At 33.7% G+C, this 19,809-nt stretch overlaps 1 non-coding gene across 1 annotated transcript; it reads left to right on the top strand.

Moving 5' to 3' along the window:
• Window positions 1-7,397: 7,397 nt before the first annotated feature.
• Window positions 7,398-7,509, top strand: LOC112826953 (U6 spliceosomal RNA). Its single transcript, XR_003209094.1, has one exon. It is a non-coding gene; the product is annotated as a U6 spliceosomal RNA (small nuclear RNA).
• Window positions 7,510-19,809: the final 12,300 nt, after the last annotated feature.

The raw sequence follows: 19,809 nt of genomic DNA, 5'->3' as shown, positions 1-19,809 counted from the left end.
GATGCTCTTATTATGTGTCACACAAAATGTGGCAAAAATGCTTATGTTGAAATGTGTTGAGATATGAGGTGATGTGCAAGGCAGTTCTTCCATGACTGTTTTAACCCGTGCTTGGATTGTTGTGTGCATAATCTTGTGGTTCTTTTGTAAACATACGGCATGGCCATCAGAGCTAATGAAGCTTAGAGTGCACATGTACAATAGGCATTCTTTGAAGTCAAAGTAAATTGTGATAATGGACAGATTTGTGGAACCCAGGTTATCACTAGTACTGATTTAGAGGACTGAAAAAATCATGGCTGTCAATGCAGTTATGGATATTAGTCCCAGGGATTCTAAAATGGCTACAGCAACCATCTGACAGAGATGAAATCCAATGTAAGCAGTAAAGAATCTTCGATGTATATGTATTAGGAAGATGTCCAAAACAATAAATAAAATTAGAGCACCCAGATGTCTGAATATTACCTGTGGATGTGCAAAATGTCATTGCTTTAGTTACTGAATTCAGAGTTTCTTTTTCCTCTCCCCAAATGCCATGTTTTCCATAGTTGTTTTTTTTTTTTTTTTTTTTTTTTTACCGTAATTGCTACTACAAAACACCACTGTACTAAAATCCAACTAATTTTCCTGGGGGCGGGTATATTGTTATGAGATATCCCACACTATTCCAAATTCTAAAGAAAGGTTAAAAAGAACTGCTAGCTCAAGATAATTATTAATTTGTTTCGGAGAGATGTCTGAGGTGGAGACAGCTGCCACGGCAGATCACTAAGCAATCTACTAGGTGAGGAGAAATTTGAACTCTCAGCCCTGATAGAAACAACAAGAACAAGGACAACAGCCTGTCTTATAGTGTGGATTAAAGAAAAGCAGACATTTGGAAGGCAGGGTGGATGCTTCCCATTTAGCAATGTCGAATCTGATTCTCATGTCCCTGCATCCGGCTGCCAGGTGTGTAGGGGGCCGCCGGCGACGGTTATTCCCCTGCAGACAAACAGCAGCTGGAGCACCACCTGTGTCAGGAGATGAGCCTGAGAGACGAGAGAATTACATTGACCTCAGGCTAGTTTTGTCTTTCTCTAATTTCGGCACCACTGTCAGATTTGAAAAAGAAAATCACCACCTTGTGATATTGTCTCATCAGACCCCTCAGTGCTCTCTGTAGGGCACTGGGTAGCAATCATAAAGCATATAAATGCAGAACACATCACTAAAAAGGGCATGAGCTCTTTGGTCCTTTTAATCTAAATCAGATGGATAAAGGGTAGACTCAAGGAAGAAATGTGATAACAAGGAGTAAAAACTACTAAGTATCTAATGGTGGAGTTCATCTTCATTTAACCTTAGGGAATCTACAGTTATTAGTCAAGAGTTCCCGGTAGAGGTCTATTAGAAGCCAAAAAAGGAAGGACTGCAAGTAATTTGTTTTCTTGATGTGAAATAGAAGGTTGCTGCAGGACTATGAGGAATTCTAAAAGAATGTTCAGAAAATAATGTATATACATATTTAGGAAAGGGTAAAAGTAATGCTAACCTGCTCAGAAGAAAAGAAGTAAAGGAGAGGGTGTGATGAGGAAGTAATAGATGTTTTTCGAGATCAGCTAATAGACTAATAAGATAAAGGAAAATGAAATGAAAATAAAAAGGATTATCTTTCCCTATGAGCATAATAATGCAGTCACTGTTACAGTCCCACTGGTTTTATTCAGGGCTTTGGATAGAACAAGAAGACGTATGCTTCAGTAGGGTTCCTACAGCTGCAGTGTTTCTTTTAGTAATAGTTTTAGAAAAATCTAGGGGAAGATAATCAATAGATTTAAAAAGAATATGTCATGCCTATATTTTTTAAAAAAAGGACTTTTAAAGGATTTATAAAAGGATTGTGTTTCAGAATGGCATGTTTAAACTTACTGCATTAGTATGTATCAGTGACTTTTATCAATTACCCAGAAATCTGGGTCCATCAGCAGAATTCATCCATCCATCTTTGCTGTGAAACTGGAAACAGATTTGTTTAAATTATTGGTCTTTTAATTTGCCTCATTTTGTCTCCTGTCTGAGAAGCCTGTTTATTTTCAGGCAGCTGCATATGTTGGCATGATTGATGAGCTCTGCTACAGTCAAGCAAGCAGCCCTGGGTGACCAGTTTACCCTTCCCCGCTAGGGTTCCAGCTGCCAGTTGCCCCCATTCTGTGACAGCTTCTCCTTCTCCTCACCTTGTCATCAAGCCAAGATTGTACACTGTAGGAGAACAGGTAAGCATCTGCCTCCGTAATCATTGCCAACAGCTCTCCATTATCAACTGCCAGGGGTGCTTCAAAGCAATGTGGAGTTCTTTCACTTGACACAGAGACGGAGTGTTTTTATACCTGAAACAAGCTTTGTCTTTACTGACTGGGAAACCTCACGTGTAAAGTCTGTTTTTTTAAAAACTTGCATCACACCTCACTATAATATTATGTAACAGGTCAGATCATTCCCACCCCCTGCAGGTATTCTAGATTAGACTATGCAAAATCTGTCATTTAAAGACAGGATTTTTTTTCTTGGTGATTATTATATCCCTATATAGCAGAAAAATTAAAGAGCTCCATCAAACATTTTCACTCCAACATGGTGTAAATTAAATCTACCTATAAAGGTGAATTATCTTGCAACATATGTCCTTCTGTTGTAGAGCAACATGTGTGGATCAAAACCAAATTAGAGAGCATGTTCGCATATAGCAACATTAAAGTGAATTCTACTGTTTTGGTTTTTAACTGCGTGATCCTGAATGTTTTAAATGATCTGTTGTTGTGATTTAATATTTATAGAGTCGATGGTAATCTAGGAACTTCAGGGACTGTCAGTAAAGTATAACTTTTGCTTTTATTATTAATTAATTAGTTTTTTAAAAAAGATTCCATTTATTTATTTGACAGAGACACAGCGAGAGAGGGATCACAAGCAGGGGGAGTGGGAGAGGGAGAAGCAGGCCTCCCGCCAAGCAGGGAGCCCGATGCGGGGCTCGATCCCAGGACCCTGGGATCATGACCTGAGCTGAGGGCAGATGCTTAACGACTGAGCCACCCAGGCGCCCCTAACTTTTGTTTTTAAAAGGAACTAAATTTCTATAGTAATCTGTTATTAATTATATTTATGCATGTGACTGTTGGTGTGAGAGAATATGGTACATAATTTTGACATAAATATGTGTTTGTCAGAATAACAATAATTTGCTTCAAAGTGTTTAAAAAGGAAATGTTATACAGTGGTTATTAAGATCAAAGACTTTCAGAGACATAATTTGGTTCAGATCCTGGGTTGGTACATACCAGCTCTAAGATCTTGGACAAGTTATTTAACTTCACAGAACATAAGTTTCCTTATCTCCAAATGGGGATAGTGAAACTAACCTTTTATGGTTTGTTCTGAGAACTGAATATGTAAATATATGTAAAGCTCTTAGTGCAATGCTTGACACACAGCTAATTATTTATTTCTAAAGCAGTGAATAAAGAACACAGGATTGTTTACTAATAGGTTCTGAGATAGCCATGATCCACACTCTAAGAACCTTGTATCAGTTAAAGTTCATTAATATACTTGTACATAAAAGATACAGCATATTAGTATAGTGGGGGAGTAGAACGGTTTTTTTTTTTCTGTGAATTCTTGTCCCAATGTAGAGATACTTAATTGAATTTAGCAAGTCAGAGAAAGTAATCTGATTTGTTTCCTCTATAAAGCAGAGGATTTGAGGTCTATTAGGGTTTTTCTTTATGTGTGATTCACTATGGTGAACTTGATACACTGCTGGCCTCTTTAACTTCTTGGTGTCTTCTTGAACAAATTATTTAATACATTTAATTCTCACTTTCTTGATAAATAACATGGTAATGAGCATCAGTGAAATAATTTATAGAAAACACTTGGCATAGAGCTTGGTTTATTACCTGTTTGCAATTAACACTATTATTGTTATTATCATTGTTATTTTTCTTATATTTAAGTTTAATTGAAATTAGAAAATTGCCCTCCAATGGTCAGATTAATAAGGAAAATTATATCCTAAGTCAATTTGGATTAAGAATTTTATTGGTTCCCAAATAATAAATCAGAGCTTGAGGTGAAGAACCTTTATACAGTCTGGTTCTTGTTTCACTTACCCATAAATCCCAGAAGATAGATAGAAAGACAGCTGTCTTTGTATAGGTGTTAAAAAAATCCACACAACAGACCACAGTTTTCCCTCATTTATCCACATGTAGCTCTCACGGAAATAGCCTTGGAATAAGCATGTGACCATAGCTAACAGCAAAAGCTCTAAGTCTAAGAAAACCATCCTTTTTCTTTCTTTTTTTTTTTTCTTTTCACCAATCATTCTCATGACTGTGGCTACTAGTCACATTGGTTTATAAGTAGTCCATCAACAAATAATAAAAAATAATATTTATTTTTTGGATTGGAAAGTTTTTACCTTTTATTTTCAATTGACTTAAAAGAAAATTACTCATTATTTATCTAATTTTCTCCTAACTTTGGCAAGCTCCATTACCTAGAAAACATATATCTGCTTTCCCTTACACAGCAGAATATATATCTATTTTCCCTTGGACTTTGAGATAGAGATTACCATCATATAATATATAACACAGTAGTGTGATGATTAATGTCCATTGCCCTGCATGAGGAGAATAATTCATGAAAATAGCTGTTGTCATAAAAGAAGTAATATATGTTGGTCAACTATGAAACAACAAATGAAAATTTAATTCTTAAATCATTCAGCAGTTAGGGGTCATTTAATTTTTTGTGTTCCTCAGTTTCCACAAAAAGTAAATAGTATTAGGTGTACTATCCATCTTCACACCTTATGGGCATTAATTTTAATGAGAGCTTTTATTAAATTGCAAGAAAATACCATCAATCTCTATTAAAATACATTTTATTATATTAAATTACTTCAAAATGGAATTTTTATTTTAGGCATGAAGTGACCATTGTGCCTATAATGTTTTGTTGAGAAAGATAGTGTTTGTATCTCAATAGGGTTCAAGGATGGAGAATGTACTGATAAATTGTGTTTCACCAGCAATAAGGGGTAGAGTAGAATATTGGCTATTTCTGAACCAAATAACCAACTTGTTTTCCTGACATAATCTTAATCAAACCTTTACATCTGCAGTAATTGTTGGCAATTTCTCTCTTTTCAAAAAATTAATCTTACTTTGTGGCAGTTATCAATTTACTGCCTTTCATCTCATTTCCTGATTTATTAAACTGGAGCTTAACCCTATGAACAAGTGGGACTTAGAAGAAACTGTAATAACTCAAAGCCTCCCTGTGCCATTTAAGTAGCCTGACCACCTGTGCCTGAGGAAATGAGCCTTCTTTTTCTTAAAAACTTTGATAATCTCCCAGGGAGCAGACACTTGCAAGGAGGGCACTAATTCTTCTTGCTACTTGACCCAGGAATAGAGTCAGATCTCAACATGAAAGTAAAGAAATGGCTCCAGGGAGATAATCCTGTAAATCTCTTCAGAGTGATACATTATCTCTAGCTTCCAAAGCCTTTGTTAGTCAAACATCCTCTTTACTTAGAAAGCCTGGATTATGTAAAAGCATGAAAATATTCACAGAGAATATTTTTCAACAATTTACTATGATGAACAGCAAGGACATACTTGGCCCATAGGGATTTCTGGTACCACCTCATTGATCTTGACCTCCCAAGAAATCAGATAGATGGAGAGCATACTGGAATATTGCATGACTTATATAAAAGAGAGTAAAAAAACACCTTCTAGATCTGATGACCAAATATCTGACTTGAATCAGTACGAGGAAAAATCATGGCCTTGAACCCAGTTTCTAGACTAAAGCCAGGTCACCAACACCTTGGTTGAAGGGGAGGCTGGTCTTGCCTGGGACATGAGATAACCATGCAGCCTGAGTTTCCATGTCTGATCCATTTATTCTAAAGTTGGACGTGTGCAGCAATTATCATCAAGTAGAAAAAATGGGTTTGGCAAGGCCAAAGCATACACATAAGTTGCATAAGCAAATGTCTCAGTCTTTTTTTGAAACTGATTTCTTCTTCATTGCCTCCTTTCCATAACTATTGCCTCATACAACCGGTTGACTAGAAATAAAACACTGGAGCCTGGTTTACATCTGGGTCTGTAAGATACGCTGGTCCTACCCGAAAGTGCAGTACCTGAAAGTACAGTTGCAGCATTACATCCCCTTCTCCCACTCAGTGACTGCAAGTATCGAGTACTTACTCTTAATGCTGGGTAGCCCACGTTAAGTATCTGGGATTCACTCTACACTGGCACCATCTAATATCAATGCTTTCCAAAATGGTAGCTGCTAACCACACATGACTGCCGAACACTTGAAATGTGGCTATTGCTACTGAGGAACTGAACTTTAAAATTTTCTTAATGTTAACAAATATAAATTTAAATATGTATAGCCACACGTGGCTAGAGGACATGTTTTTGGATGGCGTAGTTCGAGACAAATTTTGTTTTATTTGCCAGACGCATAGATTAGATATTAATATCTGTTATCTCTTTAATATCTTCCAAATCAGCCCTTTCCTTCTTATACTGATGGTGACCTCCTTTAATTAATTTTTTTCACCTGTATTGTTGCACCACCTTCCTATATGATCCTGTCATTGCACCCCCCCCCAAAGATCCTAAGGTGTTTGTAAAATATAAAACTTAGTTTGTCACTCCTGTGTTTACAGTCAGCTCCCTAAAGCCATCAATAATTTGGCCCCAGATTTGCTCTCTGGCCTCATACTCTTGCCACATCATCAAAAACTCACCCAATTCAGGAGGACATATCACTCCTCCTAAAATGATCTTTTAAAAGATTATGCATTTCTATGTCTTCATGACTTTGCACATTCTAATTGTTCTTTCTGGAATGCTTTTTTCAACATTTTCACTGATGTTTTTCTAATTCTTCCTTTAAGACTAAGCTTATTTGCAACCTGGTGATCTTTAACTGCCCCTAATTCCCCAAGGAAATCGAAGTTAAGGATCTCCCTTCACTGTTTACATAACATCCAGTTTTTCTATCCCAGCCATAACTAATAAATTGACAACTAACTCTAGTCATAAGTAAAAGCTAAGTAGTCCAGGAACTCACAAGATAGAATGTTTTCTTCAAGGTCAAGTACTCACTAAAATAAAACCCTTGAAAAATGGCAAGAACTGTCAGAAATTAAGTAAGGTTATCTAATATGATGGTTCAATGGTATGTTTGATGGTTTAAATATATTGATCATTTTGAAATACTTAGATTGTCAGTGAACTTTGTTCAAATAAACTAAACATTTTTCCACACTTCCCTTCCATATTAAATAATCTTATATTTAAAAATCTCCCTACCCAGTGCTCACTTTGGCAGCACATATACTAAAATTGGAATGATAGAGGGAAGATTAGCATGGCATCTGTGCAAAGATCACATGAAAATTGGTGAAAAATCTCCCCACCCAGATTTCAATTTACAGTATATTCGAAAGTATATAATTGAAGGACAAGAAAATTCTTGATTTTTATGTGTTCCAAAGCATCCCATGTAACCAAACATGGTGGCAATATTTATCTTCTTTTATTTAAAAAGTCCTTTTTAGAGGTGCCTGGGTGTCTCAGTAGGTTAAGTGTCTGTCTTCAGCTCAGGTTATGATCCCTGGATCCTGGGATTGAGCCCCACATCAGGCTCCCTGCTCAGTCGGGAGTCTGCTTCTCCCTCTCTATCTCCTTCTGTTTCTCCCCCAACTCATGCTTTCTCTCTCTCTCATAAACAAATAAAATCTTAAAAAAAAAAAGTTCTTTTGAGGAGATGACATAGTAGGGGATGATGAAATTATCCAGAATGGTTTCTATGAGACTTTAGCATAAAGTCTTGATAACTTGTTATTTTTCCTTTAGATAAGAGAGATTTACTTTTAATATAAACATTCTGATTTTCTTGAAGTATCCTGAATAATAGAACCTACACACTGGGTGTAAAAGACTAATGCCCCCCCATGGTATATAATCTGTCATAAGAAGTGATTTAGTTGCTTATTATTTTGATATTATCAATTTATAAAATATTTCTATGTTTATATCATGACATGATTGATTTTTAAAAATTTTATAGATGTGTTATCCATTCACATTTCTTCATCTAATACACTCTTTGAGAATCTCATCCTTGATGAGTTTTCCATACATGCTTATTTTACATTTATTTTCCTTGTTATCTCAGTATCTTGAGTCATAAAAGTATGCATAATGGGAATAATTACTCTTAGGCTTATGTGTCCTTAATTTCACAGTGCATTTAAAAGACCCAGTCTATAAAAGGCTGACTTCCTTTTTCTCTGAGATAACTACCAATTCAAGGTGTTTATTGGTGGCAGCATGGTCCATTAACACAATCCCCCAAGACTTGCTCTACTATGATGAACAGATTCTGCTACGGAAGAAACGTCCCAGGCAATAAAAATATAATTTCTTTTCAGAGTCATTACCTTCAGCAATTAAAGCTTTTAAAAGTAGAAAACTCATATTTTCATTTTTTTTTCACTAGGTAATCAGATTTTTAAAAAATAGGGTATAAATAAGGAAGTTATAGTTGGATATTTTACTCTCACAAATTAGTTGCTAAACTGATTTACACTTTGAAGTTACTCTGAGCCACTAAAGTAATCCTGCTCCTTTAAGAGTAACTCTAGTGTAAAAATTTGCAGTTTTAAATGCTTGTTTTATAATTTTATTTTATTTTTTATTTTTTTAAAAGATTTTATTTATTTATTTGACAGAGACACAGCGAGAGAGGGAACACAAGCAGGGGGAGTGGGAGAGGGAGAGGGAGAAGCAGGCTTCCCGCTGAGCAGAGAGCCTGACACAGGGCTCGATCCCAGAACCCTGGGATCATGACCTGAGCTGAAGGCAGACACTTAATGACTGAGCCACCCAGGCGCCCCAATTGTTTTATAATTTTAAAAACTCATTTGTGACTTCTGTTGCTAGTAGTATATAAAATTGGTATCTTGGAATAACTGCCATTTGGAAAAAACTAAAGTTCTTTGTATTAATTCCTGAGAAGTCACAAAAGTAAAGATCAGATAAGAGTCTCAAAAAGGACATTAAAGGAGGAGTCCTGGGAGAACTTGAGCTTTTGACACAATGGCTGTCTGGGGTGCAATGAATCAAGATAAAACCTGGGTTCTGTCCAAGATGGAATCCAGCAAAAGATCCTCCTGTTCCCACAACATACATGTGCACACATGCTCAACACTGTGATCAGTTTGGGCCATACAATCAATACAAATGTGAACAAGAAATAAACTCTCTTGAAATAGGGGACAATAATGGAACCTGCCTATCTTGATGTTTTAGTACTTAGGAGAAGGAGGAAAGACGTTTCTCTGGAGAATATGTAATGCCTAATGGACCTCATTTGCTTTTTGTAGTTCAGATTGTCTTAATTTGGAACAAAAATATACAAACAAAGAAAAAGTCAACAAACCAAAGAAAAATTTAAAAAATAATCCATCTCATCAAGGTGAGAATCTAATTACAGTCTTCCAAGTCAGTATGATTCTTGAGTAATCAACAGATATAAAGACAAATCATTTCTGAAAGAATGTAACTTATGCTCAGTGTCATAGTTCTTTTATAAAGTTCCAAGAAAAAAACACTTGAAATTAAAAAAAATCATAAACATGTAGGATATAACGCACCAAACTTGAAGGTGAGGGAAAAAAAAAAGGTAATAGGTTGAGACATACAAAGGCTTTATATTTTAGAACATAAAACTCATATTTTAATATGTGTAATGCTAAAAAAGTTTTAAAATTTTTTAAAATTTCAAGTAAGGATGAGAAAACTACATGTAAAGGATCAAAAAATTAGAAAAAATTTGAAAAACTTAAAAATAAAGTATAATAGTTGACTGAATATATGATTGGTGGATTAAAGTGGAAGTTGAATTATGCATTTAAATACTACATAGTTAAAAGCATGTAAAGGATGGATTGGACAAAATGAATAGAAAATTGGTGGACCAAAAGTAGGGGTGGAAGGGCAGGGAAATCTGAAGAACTTATTCAATATGTCACTAAGAAAGAGAGAAAAAAGAATTGTCAATATGAATGCTAATATGAAAAAGAGATCACAAAATGGAAAATAGAATGATAAGATCCAACAGAAAACTTATATAAAAATAAAAATGAGAATGGAGAAGCCAAAAATATTTGAAGATATAATGAATAACAATTTTACAGGATTATTCAAAGAATTTTACCAAATTCCAACAGGGTAAATAACAGTTACTTAACACATAGATAATCTTTGGAAACTAAACAATATGAAGAAAATGAGAAAACGTTAAAATAGAGGGAAAAATGATCTGTAATAGTCTCAGCAAAACACAAAATGTAGTTATCTTCTGCCTCTAAGTTGCACACCTAAATTTAAGACTGATTTATGTTTAAATTATGAAATACAAATTAGAATTCCCCTGCCAATACAAGCAAAAAAACTGATGTAATTATACAATTTCAGACAGGTAGATTTTAAAGGAAAAACATTTTGAGGTTAAAAAATGTAATGGAGTAATAAGAAAAACTGCTCAGTGTATGAGGGAGCTATAATAGCTCTAAATGTATATGTAAAGATAACACCCTCAAAGATATAAAGTGTATCTTCTAGCTCTTTCACATGAGAAATTGATAAATATACCAACATATAACAAGACACTTAAAAATACCTTCATAAGGTATTGGTAGATACTCAAAACAAAAACAACAAAAAAATGACTGCTCTATATACTATATTTAAGGAATATCATTTACAAACTTTATATCTAGAAATGTGTCCACTAAAACATATATTTTTAAGTACACATGGGACATTTATAAAAATTGACCTGTATGCTAAGCCATAAAAATGAGCTTAACAAATTTCAAATAGTTAGTTATTTGTGTCCATGCTACAATTATGTAAGACTTCAAATAAATAAATAAATACATACATAAATAAATAAATAACTACCCAACCAACCCTTAGTCATCTATTCTAAACAATATTTCTAGCACCAGCCAAAAATTACAAGGTACACAGAAGGATAAGGAAAACGTCCAAAGAGAGAAAGCAAGTCTAAGAGTTAGACTCAGAAATGATGCTGATGTTGGAAAGATCAGACAAGAAATTTGAATTACTTCTGACAAGTGTTTTAGAGGTTATAATGGAAAAAGTAGACAAAATGCAAAATCAGATAATTTCAGAAAGAAATGGAAATTATCAAAAAAGAATTTTAAAATGATAGAAACCAAAAGAACAGTAAGAGGGATAAACAATGCCTTTTGTGTGCTTATCTGTACTGTGGACAAACCTGATGAAATTATCAGTGGTTTTGAAGATATGTCAACAGAAAATAAAAATTATAACTTTTACATTTAAAACTTTGAGATAAACTGACATAAATTTTTGGCATTTTTAGGTGTCTTTGACATCTTCATGCACGATGTCAGTAGTGATTCTAATAAGAAATCACAAGCATATTTTCTTGTTGGCATATTTTATTATTTCAAATGAAATGAAGTACAATTTCCTCCAGAATATGAGCTGAAACAAGTTTGAAAAAATGTAGTTTCCCTGAAGCTCAATTAAATCAGCAGTATTGTTAAGCTTGGCAATATGCGGAAGAATATCTAGTTTAACTTTACTGGGAGTGAGCTTCATGGCTATAAATAATCACTAGGATGCATTCTCATCAAAACTTCATTAGGGTCTTTTCATAATTATGGCTATAATTTATTACCATCCATTCAAATTATGTTCCTGGGCATATAGTCAGGTGGTTTTTATATTGTATCTTATTTTAACTCTCAACAAATAGAAAACATAGGTTTTATATCTTCATTTTTGTGAAGAGCACTTGCAGCTGCAAGTAGCCAGGCCAGGATTTGATAGTTGTCTGAGAGTTTGATAAGTATTTCCCTAACAATCCTGTCAAGACAGTAACAATATGAAAGTAGCTAAGTAATAAACTACAGTATGTTAGTTAATTGTATCATTATTTTTGTCAAAGTTCTAGTCAAGACAATTGTAATAAATGAATTGGCTGTGTGTCTGTTATGTTTAATCAGCACACATAGATTTGGTTAAAATTAGAATGAACTAATTGTATTCTATTTCATTAGAAAAGAATATAACATTATGGGAAAGGGATTATGAGGGAAGATTTAAAAAAAAAGTGAGCAACAGACAATTGGTAGTTACAAAGTTAGAAAAAAAGTGAGACATAGCTACAGAAAGCAATTCAAAAATTAGAAGTAATCACTTTAATGATGCAATAAAGTGCATCGTTTTATCATTTAACATGAACAGTGGCAGAAGAAATTTTTTTTAAATTTTCTAAAATATCTAGAAAAGCCAATTACGAGGCATTTGCTTATATTTTTTAGTAAGTCACCTATAAAAATGATGGTCTGGCATTTTTAAAAGAGTGTGGGTTTCAGAATTGAATCATACTCAAATCCCAACACTGTCATTTATTGTTTTATTGTTTTAGCTGTATATTAGGCTAGTTTTTTAAACATTTAAAAAATGGACATAATATCCTAAGGCAAAGAAAACAAAAGCAAAAATAAGCTATTGGGACTACATCAAAATAAAAAGCTTTTGCAGAGTGAAGGAAACTATCAACAAAACAAAAAGGCAACCTACTGAATGGGAGAAGATATTTGTAAATTGTAAATCTGATAAGGGTTAATATCCAAAGTATATAAAAAACTATACAACTCAACATCATCAAACTAACAATCAGATTAAAATTCGGCAGAAAAAAAGCATTTTCCCAAAGAAGACATACAAATGGTCAACAGACACATGAAAAGATGTTCGATGTTACTAATTTTCAGGGAAATGCAAATCAAAACCCCAATGAGATATCACTTAGATCTGTCAGAATGGCTAAATCAAAAAGACAAGAAATTACAAGTGTTGGTGAGGATGTAGAGAAAGAGGAACCTTCATGCACTGTTGGTGGAGATGTAAACTGGTATAGCTACTGTGGAAAACAGTATGGAGTTTCCTCAAAAAAACTGAAAATAGAAATACCCTATGATCCAATAATATCACTACCAGGTACTTACCCAAAGAAAACAAAAACACCAATTCAAAAAGATATATGCACCCCTGCCTGTGCTTATTGTAGCATTATTTACAATAGCCAAGATATAGAAGTACCCTAAGTGTCCATGGATGTGAAAATGGATGGTCCTACAGGGCATTATGCTACGTGAAATTACACTAAGTAAGACAATTATAATATGATCTTACTCCTCTGTGAATCTAAAAACAAAAAGAATAAACAAAGAAAATGCAGAATCAGAACTATAAATACAAAGAACAAACTGGTTGCCGGAGGGAAAGGGGCTGGAGGGATGGGCACAATGGGGGAAGGGGAGTGGGAGATACAGACTTCCAGTTATGGAATGAGTAAGTCATGGGAATAAAGGTACAGCATAAGGAATATGGTCAATGATATTGTGATAGTGAATGAAAACAGATGGGCGTAGCTGCACTTGTGGTGAACACAGCATAACATACAGAGATGTTGAATTCCAATTTGTACACCTGAAACAAAGGTAACATTGTGTGCCAACTGTACTCAAATAAAAACTTTTTTTTTTAAAGGGCATAATAGCAACTCCATCCCAACCCCTGTAGGTTTACTGTAAGGTTGAATGAGTTATTAGATGCATGTAAATTGCCTAATCCAGACTCGTTTCTTCTGAATTAGTCAATTGTTACAACCTTTATGGTTTCAGAGAAATTGTATGGTGGACTCTTAAAAGTTTTTATGGCCATAGACTTTATATTTTAAAATAAATTGAAATTATTTTCTCCAAAATAAGTTGTTGTCAGACCTGTGCATACATTTTAATACTTCTGACTAGGCAAATGTACTGATCATTACTAATTTATGGGAATTATTCACATAATTTAGGGGAAAAATCTTTTTTCTGTTACACAAATAGCAAATATGCTTTCTTTAAAGCATGGGGGATAGGCTAAGAATTAAACTCATTACAAGAAATATATATGTGTGTCTAATTAAATTTATATTATATATATTTATATATAATTTTGATTTCCTGAAATTCTAATCCTTGTATAATGGAAGATATGGAGTAGAATACAGCATGATGTTTGAGGTGAGTGCTATCACTTTAAACATCTATTTTGAAAGTATATATCAAACGTATTTTAGGTTGACTTTTTTATAATTACTAATTATTACTCTAATTCACCTAATTGCCGTAATTACCTCATTCATAATTAGGGCACCAAAGGCCCAATTAAGGTCCCAATTAAAGGCTAAGACTGTATGGTTCCTAATATTTGAACTGAGACTGAAGAAAGGGGTGAGGAGTGATCTCAAAATGGCCGCTAAGACTTCAAGTGCTTCCTTCAGGTTACGGGAATGAAAGAGCTGAGCAAATTTGACAGTAATTCGGGTAGGATCACAATGGTATCATATTTACCCCCTTTTTATTCTTGCATAGATATTTTAAAAGTAACTATTTCCATTTTCCCTTTGTCCTGTTTCGTTACTTAGAAAATATTTAACAAGTGATATTTACTGATTTTTATTTCTAGTACTGACATTTTCAGATCTACTTACTGACCTGGCCTCCTTAACTATTTTTTTTAGTTTTCAGTCATACTTTTAGTGGCTTTTTGCTGCTGCTGCTATTGTTCTGTCATAATCATCATCATCATCATCACTCCAAGAAGCTACAAGTCCAAATAACAGAATCTATTTATCTCAATTTTACTGTTTTTGTAAATTTACTCCAAGCATCATAAATGTTTTCTATTATGTACTAGATCACAGGGGCACTGAATTTTTTATTAAAATATTGAGCAAAAAAAAAAAAATCTTGCTTTGTCAGTTTTTAGTAGTCCTCAACGACAAAATAAGAATGAATGTAAACTAGGTGTTCATTACACCATACTTTCTTTGCTGGAAGCTCTTCCCAGTGGCCTTATTTTCAGAACCACCTACAACGGAGCAGCATCAAACTATAGATGACACATACTGCATAGCCTAGGATGTGATGATGGAGACCGATCTGTACTATCACTGACTTTGTAAAAGCTGTATAGAAACTTATTTTGTGAATAAAGAGGTCATAAAACTGAGCACAAATAGGCCACTAATCAAATACCTGTATCTTTTCAAAGAATTCAAATGTAATATATTGAATCAAACTAGATTTCATTTCATCACCACAAGTAGAAATTACACAGGAGCTTCTTAAAAAGGATTCTACTTGGATCAAAGTATTCATCCAAAATGAAGTTTAATCTGAATGACTGGGCTCTTTGTGCCTTTTTTTGGTAGTCATGTTTCAATATTATAAGCTAAGAAGGCTTATAGATATGTATATATTAACTGAATTTGAGTTCAAGGCTAATTAAATGCAATGTCATAGTCATTATTTGAAGAACCAGGAATGGTACAGGCAAAAATACTGTCTTAATTATTTCAAATTGTAAAATACTATTCACTGTACATTCATTATATTTAGGCAACTCACTCAGAAATACCTTTAAAATTTATGTGGTCAAAACTTCTTGAAGGCATCTAAGAACCTACAGCTAGCATATCTTTAAGATTTAAGTTAATTGAAGCATAAGGACATATCCTGTTTTATGAAAACATAATGTCATGCACTCTTACTTGGAAACCAAGTTAATTGCCCAAGGACGACTAACAGTTTAAAGGTAGATTGTGAAGCTACAACATATAACTTTGAAAGTGAGTTTTGAATACATAGTCACCTTGAACTTAAATATTAAAAATATAAGATCAATGCCTATCATTATGTTTTAGCTTGGGGATATAAAATCACTGATTTAACCATGGATCATTTAAGTCCCATAATTCATTGTAACTAAAGTTACTCATCTTATTTAAAAAGAGAATTTTGAGTGGTAGGTAAAATAATACAGTGTTTGAGATCTTGGCTACTGGATTTAGACTCCCTTGGTTTGAAGCTGCTTAAAGATTATGAGAAATTAAGGAAGCCACTTAATCACTATCCTACAAATTTTGCAAATAGGACTACAATTAGTACCCAATTCATACATGTTTTGTGGATTAAATGGTCTACATACAGAAAATACTTAGAACTGCCTGCCGTGCAGTACATTGTATATCTAATTACTACTATTACTCCTGTTTTATTACCATAATTAATGTTGCACATAGGTAAGTCCACCCCAGAGGGATTTGAATATCTACTACCAAGAATGTGGTGGATGGAAGAAGAGACAGTTCATGTAATAATAAATGGTGAACCAAATGAACACAGCAAAACTTGGTATCTAATACTACATAGTCACCCTATTCTAGATTAGCCTAGAAGGTATTTTGTGTCAGCAAATAATTTTGAGGAAAAATGTGAGCAAAGCACACAAATTAAAATCTTTTGAGCATAACTGTTATAAAGTCAGAAGTGAAACAGTGTTGAATTCTGGGCAAGCAAGACTGAGGTATGAACAGGAATATTAAAAGTACTAAACCAAGAATAATTTCCAAGGGCTCAGATCATAGGATTTAAACCAACATTTCCTGTCTTTACAGGATCCTATGTCAATAAAGTTAAACTATTTTTAGAATGTTCAGTAATATATCATGTTTGTATATGCAGATAATATTCTGTATGAATTCCCCAGTATGAATATTACAATGAACATTTAACTTATGGTGAAAAAAATAAGTATCAATACAGAATTCAAAAATATTAATAGCTAATTTTTGTCAAGTACACATTTTTTGTTTGGAAATGTATTAAGCATGTTATAGGAATCATCTCACTTGTCTGCAAAATCCTATAAAGAAGTACTACCTTATCAGAACTATTCTTGAGCTAACTTTATAGACATAATTTACATACAATAAAATTCACTATTTTTAAGTGTATAGGTCCTTGAGTTATGAAAAATATATATTTATGGGTAAACAACACCACTGTTAAGACACATTACAAGCAATAAAACATGAAATTAATATTTAAAAGTACTATACACAGCAATATCCAAAAGGTGAAATATTTGGTGATGAATACAATTAAATATATACAAGACCTGTGGACTGGAAATTAAAAAACATTGCTAAAAGAAACAAAAGTAAGACTAAATAAATTAAGTGATATATGCCGTACTCATGCATTGGTGGAATCCAAATTGTTACTCTTTTGCTTGACTCTGACAAAGTAATGTCATTTTGGTCATAAACAGAAATGAATCTTTGAAAAGAAATTATTACTTTGTAGGTGGAATCAGCTCTTGTGCCTACATGGCCCTATTGATTGGTCAATACTTTAATGTCATTTCCAAAAGTTTTAGCATAATTCCCCTAGTACTGTGTTGTCCAATATTTTTAGCCTTGAACTGCAGTTATTATTTTTTTGTCAGTATCCTAGATACCTCATGGCAAATGTCACTTTGAAGAGCTCACTTAGCCCTTCAGGCCACTACTGCAAGTCGTTTGTATTTCTGCTGCAGTTCTCTGAGTGATAACAGCACCTCTTCAAGCAAGTCCCAAAGAAAACATCCCTCACTTGGTGCCTGCTGAGCTGCAAGTGCATACGGCTGCTCTATTATTATTTCTGGTGAAATATGAAATTGCTGAGCAAGCTTTTAAGATTTCTTTATTGCAGAGGTGTAAAAGTCCTTTTTTAAAATTAAAGATAAAGTTTTAATCTAATATTAAAATTGACTTTCTGTATGGGCCTAGAACAGAACTGGCAGGTCCCTTTTATGTGCAGCAAAAATGTCTAAATGTTACACTCACAGTTTTTTCATATTGTAGGAAATGCATGAAAAATCCTTAGTGATAGGGGAAAGGCCTCTAGGACCTTAGACGTCAGTTTTAAAAGACAGATTGTTATACCTATAAATTTGTCTCTCCTAGAACTGACATTCAAGGTCCCGGAGTCTTTTTTCCGTTCACTAAAGATTTTGTATGCAATTCCTATAGCACACTATATTCCATTCTTTGTAAGAAATGTTCAACCATTAATATTACAGAGACAGCAAGACACCTTGCCTACTGCCAAAAAATGAAAGGGAGAAGCTAAAAGTGAGGGCACAGTGTACCACACCTATCAACATTTTAATAAAAAACAACAAAAGTTTAATGACAAAGAAAGTTACTTGGTATGTTAGTTACACTCAAGTACCGGAACATGCTGTATATCTAATTTAGAAAAGATGATTAATGCAATGATGTACAATGATTTTTTTTGGTGAAAATCATTTGAGCTAGTTTGTTTTTAGTAATATCAAAAAAAATTAAACTGATTTTTCCTCAATGGTTTTGTGCTGAGAATCAATAAATGATATCTTTGAAGTTCAAATGTAAAAAATATAATCATAGATTTCCATTTCAATGTAACAATTGATTTTTCTTTTATCATAATCATCACATTGAAGATTGGTCAACCAATTTAATACTGGAAGCCCTATGTCTATAAGAAGAACTTGGCTGAATCATTAAGGAAGTTTTTGTTTTGGAGGATACATGTAGCCTCAAATATCATATTCATTCATAATAGTAAAATCTTTATGATTATTTCTTTGCCCATTTAACTGTGATTCCATATAATATCTGGAAGATCTTAGAATTATTTTGTTTCTGGTTAAGTAGATTAATAGTGGGTTACTGCCAATAGTCAGAAGGCATATTCTTCACTAGCAAAGCCTATTTTTTTAAGTTATTGTATTTTATTTTAATCTTTTTAAAGATTTTAGTTTTTTACTTGGCAGAGACAGAGAGAGAGAAAGAGAGAGCACAAGCAGGGGGAATGGCAGGCAGAGGGAGAGGGAGAAGCAGGCTCCCGGCTCAATGTGGGGCTTCATCCCAGGACCCTGGGATCATGACCTGAGCCAAAGGCAGATGCTTCACTGACAGCCACCCAGGCAGCCCTTTTTATTATTTTAAAACAAAAAGTAGAATAAACATTTCAGGACATTAACAAATGTTAGAAGAGGTTAACCTTATTTTTCTACGTAAAAAAAGTACAAACTGTATTTAGGTATTACTCTGGTGGTTTTAACCCTCTGATTATGTTATTTCAGTTTTACGCTTGTCAAGAAAATTCTTTTTTTTTTCTCCAAGTGTTCAAACAAAAGAGGAAACCTGAAATTTCAGAGGGTAGATTCAAAGAATTTGTTACTTGATCCAGAACCTATTTCAAAGTGGTAAGATCTACTTACTCTTGCTTACGACCTTTTTTGAATAAAAATTGTTTCTGATGACTTCCAACCACATTTGTTTTTTCATATAGGATGGATTTGATGGGAATGTCCTCTATTCCCCAATAGCATAATGAAATAACAATAGAGATTTAAGACAAGGAACTATTAGCCATTATAATTTCCACTGTTATACTGATTAGGGGAATAAAAAAAAGCTCATGGATGCAGAGAACAGATTGGTGGTTGCCAAAGGCAGGGAGTCATGGGTGGATGAAATAGGTGAAGATGGTCAAAATTTAACTTTCCACTTATAAAATAAATAAGTCTTGGCAATGTAATGTACAGTATGGTGCCTATAGTTAATAATAATATAATGTGTACGTAAAAGTTTCTAAGAATGTAAATCTTAAATGTTCTCATTATAAGAAAGCAGTTTTTGTAACTATATATGGTGACAGATCTTAACTAGACTTATTGTGGTGATCATTTCACAGTATATACAAATACTGAATCATGTACACTTGAAACT

Source organism: Callorhinus ursinus, unplaced genomic scaffold (genome assembly GCF_003265705.2).
Source record: "Callorhinus ursinus isolate GAN/ISIS: 27379988/994484 unplaced genomic scaffold, GSC_fseal_2.0 scaffold7, whole genome shotgun sequence".
Classification (NCBI taxonomy): domain Eukaryota; kingdom Metazoa; phylum Chordata; class Mammalia; order Carnivora; family Otariidae; genus Callorhinus; species Callorhinus ursinus.
This window is presented reverse-complemented; position numbering and strand designations above follow the sequence as displayed.